The sequence below is a fragment of the Dipodomys spectabilis genome, unplaced genomic scaffold, assembly GCF_019054845.1.
Source record: "Dipodomys spectabilis isolate Male_0828 unplaced genomic scaffold, ASM1905484v1 ptg000017l, whole genome shotgun sequence".
Classification (NCBI taxonomy): Eukaryota; Metazoa; Chordata; class Mammalia; order Rodentia; family Heteromyidae; genus Dipodomys; species Dipodomys spectabilis.
Genome location: NW_024870694.1, coordinates 7,750,319 through 7,756,318, shown reverse-complemented (window position 1 = coordinate 7,756,318; position 6,000 = coordinate 7,750,319). Strand labels below are relative to the sequence as shown.

Genomic DNA, 6,000 nt, shown 5'->3' with positions numbered 1-6,000 from the left:
CTTGAGATTACCTCTAATCCTATGCCCTGTCAGATAGATTTACAGATGGGACAATGAGGTTTAGAGAGATATAATCACCCAAAGTCATCCTGCAGCATGCCAGAGGCAGGGTTCAAGTGCATGCAAGACTTTCAGCAAAGCCTTGGATGTGATCTTTCCATCGAAGCCGTCTGTTTTTTAGGTTTGAGTGTATTGTTACTGTTGTAACAGGATTGCTGGTGTCCCAGCTGCTGTGATCACCTCTCTCTAGTTAAAGCAGCCCACCTGAAAATCCACCTGGATTAGCACCTTTCCTCCTCCAGCATGTAGAGCCACTAAAAACAACCTGTGTCTCTAGGCTGTTTCTCTCCACACTCATCAGGTATGGAAGGAACAGTTGAAACTGGGGTTACTATTTGCCAGCCTTGACCTTTGGGGGCAAAGCAACTGTTTGGAGGGAGGAATTCAGAAACAACTATAAACTGACATCTTGAATCCCCCACGCTTGAAAGTCTTCATAAGCTGACCTGGCTCTTGACTCCTTTCTCTTTGCTGTGTTGCATGGGGTAGGATTTGGGAACGAAATATGTCCAGCCTCTACAGAAGGCTTGTGTTTATGTGCACATGTGGAGCCAGACGGGGTGTGCACCGCCCCTGGCCCAGGAGCTCTAGGGGGAGCTGTGCTCGCCTAGCTGGCTGCAGTCCTTATTCTTATCAGTGTGCATGTCTCTGTAGCCCCACCCATACACAGTGCGTTCTGTCCCCCTCCTTGGGAGACTTGTCCCCACGGAATGCCTCAGGCAGTCAGTGATATGTGCTAATGAGATGCATGCGCTTTGGGATTGTGGCTACAATGTGCATTTGGCTGATTTAGTTTCTGGTTCTAGTTTGGTTTCTTTCACATGTGACTTGTATTGCTGAAACTTTCTCTCAGCCTCTTGTCATTAAATTCCAACTTAAGCAGAAGTCCCAGCAGGAAGAGAACAGCTCCAGGAGACCAGGCCACACTTATTCTGAGTGTGTGCAGTGGGTATGTTTATTTGATTTTGTTTGTTTGTCTGTGTATATATTTAAGACCACTTAAAAATACCTGTCTGTAAAAAATGTGGGCGCTCGTTGCACTGGAGAGTGACAATCTCTCCTATTATGGCTTGCTGATATGCTGATGTAGTCTTGCTGACATGAGCAGCTCATCTGCCGTTAGGATACTAGCCACTCTGCTATGTATATTCTGTGAGTGAAGGCCCAGGAAGATGTGGGCAGGGAGAAGCTGTCTGGTGACTGGGAGAAGAACTTAGAAGTGTGGGGCAAGTGTAAGCTGGCTTTACACACTTTCTTGAAAATGCAGATTTAAGTAGCCAGGAGATGCCAACGAAAGCCTAGAGATGATGCCCAGGATGTAGCATGACATGCCTATTTCACAGACAGGAAATCTGAGTGATTGCTGGGAGACAGTGGCTCATGCCTGTAATCCTAGCTACTCAGGAGGCTGGGATCGGGGGATCATGGTTCAAAGCCAGCCCAGGCAGGAAAGTCCATGAAACTCTTATCTCCAATAAACCACCAGAAAACTGGAAGTGGTGCTGTGGCTCAAGTGGTAGAGTGCTTGCCTTGACCTGAAGAGCTGAGGGACAGCACCCAGGCCCAGAGTTCAAGCCCCATGAGAGGAAAGAAAGAAAGAAAGAAGAAAGAAAGAAAGAAAGAAAGAAAGAAAGAAAGAAAGAAAGAAAGAAGGAAGGAAAGAAGGAAGAAAAGGAAAGGAAGGAAGGAAGGAAGGAAGGAAGGAAGGAAGGAAGGAAGGAGAGAAAGAAAGAAAATCTGAGTGAGAAGCAAAGAGTAGAAAAGACACATGCCAGGTTTAGGGCTTGGACCAGCACCCTGTGTCTGGAACCAAATAGAATAGGGCTCAGGGAGGTAGATTCATTATCTTTATGACCTGTTTCCCTGTTCCTTTCATTGTGTACTCTTTAGTGATCATGAGATTTTTCTAGACAATAAAATTGAATTGAGTCACAGTTTGCAAGTTGAAACCTACAAGTGTTTATTGAGAACTTACTACAATATGGGTTTGCGGTATTATAGGCATTGAAGCTATAGTAGTGAGCAGAACACACAGCCCTGTGGCCTGGGGTAACTTACGTTCCACTGGGACACAGATGTTAATCCAATGACCACTCCATTATGAGATTGCCAGGTTCGATGCACAGGATGAACACGGGACCAGCTTCTCACATTGGGGCAGACTTCTGTATTGTGTTTTCCATCAGCTATTTAGATCTGGAGCCCAATTTGCTTTTTTTTGGGGGGGTCATTGGGCCTGAACTCTGGGCCTGGGTGTTGTCCCTCAAGCTCTTCAGCTCAAGGCTAGTGTCCTACCACTTGAGCCACAGCGCCACTTCTGGCTTTTTCTACTTATGTGGTGCTGAGGAATCGAACCCAGGGCCTCATGCATGCAAGACAAGCACTCTACCACTGAGCCACCTTCCCAGCCTTCCAAATTGCTTTTTACTTACATTTTTTCTGTGATTTGGTCCATTGTACTGATCTCTTAGGAATGTTTGTATGTGCGTGTGTGCATGCGTGTGTGCGTGCGGACGTGTGTGTGTGTGTGTTTGTGTGCGCACGCATGCATATATTTATTTTGTACTGTTACTGGTGCTTGAATTCAGGGCTGTCATGCTTTCACTTCACTTTTTCATCCAATGCTGCTGCTCTGCCACTTGAGACACAGTTCTACTTCCAGCTTTTTTGTTGGTTAGAAATAAGAGTCTCTTTGGAAAAAATTATATTAAGTGAAGTAAGCCAGGCCCAAAGAAACATAGGTCCCATGGTTTCCCTTATTTGCAATATCTAGTATATGGATGAGTCAAGTAGAAAAGGTCAGATAAGGTGATGTTAGGAAAATGAACCCTTAGATATGTATTTTAATGCTTTTTTATTTCATGCATTTGTTTCTAACGCATTTATAAGATTATCTCTTTGTTGCTTTGTATGTCCCTCCCCCACAGTATAACCCCTGCTTTCACTATATTTGATGTCAGTATAACTTGTGGAGGAGATGGGGAAAAACAAGTCGTTTAAGGATACAGGTGGACCTGTTGCAACAATGAGAAGTACAAGTTGTCATGTCGAAAACAAAATTTACAACGTTGGTGGGGGGGGGGGGGAAGGGAGGATTGGGTGGGGGGGGGTAGGAGGGAGGTAGGGAAGGGATGTGAAGGGTAAACAAAGGAGGAGGCTGCAATGCTTGATAAGAAATGTACGCATTATCCTGCCCATGTAATTGTAACCCCTCTGTACAGTATGTTCACAAAAAAATAAAATTAAATTAAAAAAAAAAAAAGAAATAAGAGTCTCTCAGATATGTCTTTCTGGGCTGACTATGTACCATAATACTCAAAGTTCAGCCTCCTGAGTAGCTAGGATGACAGGAGAGACACTGACATCTGGTTCTCAGAAGTATATTTAATCTCCATGTGCTTGGCATAATACATTTGACAGAGACACATCTATGTTTTCTTCTGAATCCTTGATCCTGGCTCTGTCCAATTCAAAATGACTTTTCAATTGCATTGCCTGCCATTAGAAATGCTAGCTGAGAACCTAGGTTTGAATTCCCTCATTTTCTCAGGGTGAACAGCCTCAGGTTTTGATGAATTTCTACTTCTGTTAGCCATGGACTGTTGGGACATCTTTACAAGCAAGGCCTTCCAGAATATTGGCCAAGAACCTATTCCCATCAGTATGGTCCCAAGCTGTGCCTCTCTCTGCTGACAAATGTTCTACCTTCTCTCTGGAAGGAAAAGACGGAATCCAGTTAGATCTTGATTTTCCCTCTTTCTCCCTGACCTTTACAGCTATACACAGCCTCTCACTTTTCACTACTTCTTCCTCTCCGCTGTCTTTTAAGGAGTCAGAGTAGATGTTAACAGGGAGTCTAAAGCTAGACTCTTCTGTTTGGGCTTTTAAAAAAGAAACTGTAGGGTTTTTTTTTGTATTTTTTTCTTTTTTGGTACTGGGAATTAAACCCAAGACATTGCACTTGCTGGCAAGCTCTTTGTCACTGAGCTACATATCCCAGCCCTAAAGATGGATTTTTAAAATACGTATTGGTCCTTGAGACACTTACAAGGCCAATGAACTCAAAACTATTTTTGGTATGTTGTGTTTTTTAAATCTCTAATTATCTATCTGTACTGTGGCCCCTCCCAGAAGCTACAAGTATTGTGATGGCCCAATAGACTAGATGCAGAAGCAGATAGGAAAAATCTACTTGTTTTCTTTTAAGCCACACATATAAGCTGGATTGCAGCTCAATAGTAGGGGGCAGGTTTTTAAGCATATATGAGGCTCTGGGTTCCAACCCCAGCAACACACACAAATACACACCCATAATTCAGAACTGAGCAGCACTTCTTGCTAAATTCCCCCCCTGGCTCCCCCCCCCCCCCCCCCCGCCCTGCATTGGTCATGGGGCTTGAACTCAGGGCCTGTGTATTGTCCTAAGCTTTTAAGCTCAAAGCTAAGTACTCTACAACTGTGAGTCACACCTCTACTTCCAGCTTTCTGGTGGTAATTGGAGATAAGAGTCTTATAGACTTTACTGCCTGGGTTGGCTTTGAACCATCATTCTCAGATCTCCTTAGTAGCTAGGATTACAGGCATGAACCACTGGTGCCTTGAACTCTGGGCTTGGGCACTATCCCTCAGCTCTTCAGCTCAAGGCCAGCGCTCTACCACTTGAGTCACAGAGCCACTTCCGGTTTTCTAGTGGTTTATTGGAGATAAGAGTCTCACAGACTTTCCTGCTCGGGCTGGCTTTGAACTACCATCCTCAGATCTCAGCCTCCTGAGTAGCTAGGATTACAGGCGAGAGCCTCTGGCGCCCGGCTTTTTTTTAAAATCTATACAGAGGTATGAACTCAGAGCCCTGTATTCGACAGACCGACCCTCCACCATTTTTGCCACAACTCCAGTTTCTAATATACTAATTTGTTGGTAGTGCTAAGGTTTAAACTCAGGGTCTCATGTTTGCTAGGCAAGTGCTCTTCCACTTGGAACATACCTCTAGTCCTTTGGCTCTTAGGTTTTTTTTTTCCTCTTTCATTTAATCTTTTTATCTTAATTGTGAAAATACCGTACAGAGGGATTACAATTATATGAGCAAGGTAATGAGTATATTTCTTATCAAGCATTGCCTCCTCCTTTGTTTCCCCTTCCCATCCCTTCCCATCTCCCCCCTCCCCCCCCCCCTCTGGCCCCTCCTTCTCCTCCCCCCTTGCACCAAAGTTGTAAAGTTCATTTTTCGACATAACGTCTTGTACATCTTATTGTTACAATGGGTCTACCTGTATCCCTATTTAAACAGTTTGTTTTTTCCTTCCCCTCCCCTCCCCAAATTATACCAACATCAAATACAGTGAAAACAGGAGTTATACCGTGGGGGATGGATATACAAAGCAACAAAGAAATCATCATGTTAGAAACAATAGCAAGAAAGAAAAACCACTTGAGTCCTTATCTTGGGTTTCATTTCTCTTAACATCAACTTATCTGACTATTTCTGCTTGTCTCAGACATATACTAGTTATTGCAAATAAGGGAAACCATGGAACCTACGTTTCTTTGGGCCTGCCTTCTTCACTTAATAGAATTTTTTCCAAGTCTTTCCATTTCCTATTTTTTTTGTTGTTGTTTGTTTTGTTTTTAGTTGGGGCTTGAACTCAGGGCCTGGGCACTATCCCTGAGCTCTTTTGCTCAAGGCTAGCCCTCTACCACTTTGAGCCACAGTACCACTCTTGGTTTTCTGGTGATTAATTGGAGATAAAGTCTCACAGAGCTTTGAACCACACTCCTCATATTTCAGCCTTCTGAGTAGCTATAAGCCACAAGTGCCTGGGTCAGTTTTTTTTTTTTTGGGGGGGGGGGGTCCAGTTGTGGGGCCTGAACTCTGGGCCTGGGCGCTGTCCCTCAGCTCTTCAGCTCAAGGCTAGCGCTCTACCACTTGAGCCACAGCGCCAC

At 44.3% G+C, this 6,000-nt stretch overlaps 1 protein-coding gene across 1 annotated transcript in view; it reads left to right on the top strand.

Annotated features, from left to right (window-relative positions):
• Positions 1-929: 929 nt before the first annotated feature.
• Positions 930-6,000, top strand: part of Mylk (myosin light chain kinase) — a 194,531-nt gene continuing 189,460 nt past the window's right edge. The window contains exon 1 of the mRNA XM_042667365.1: positions 930-1,005. The gene's annotated coding sequence lies outside the window, so the exon portion shown is untranslated. The remainder of the gene's footprint in view (positions 1,006-6,000) is intronic.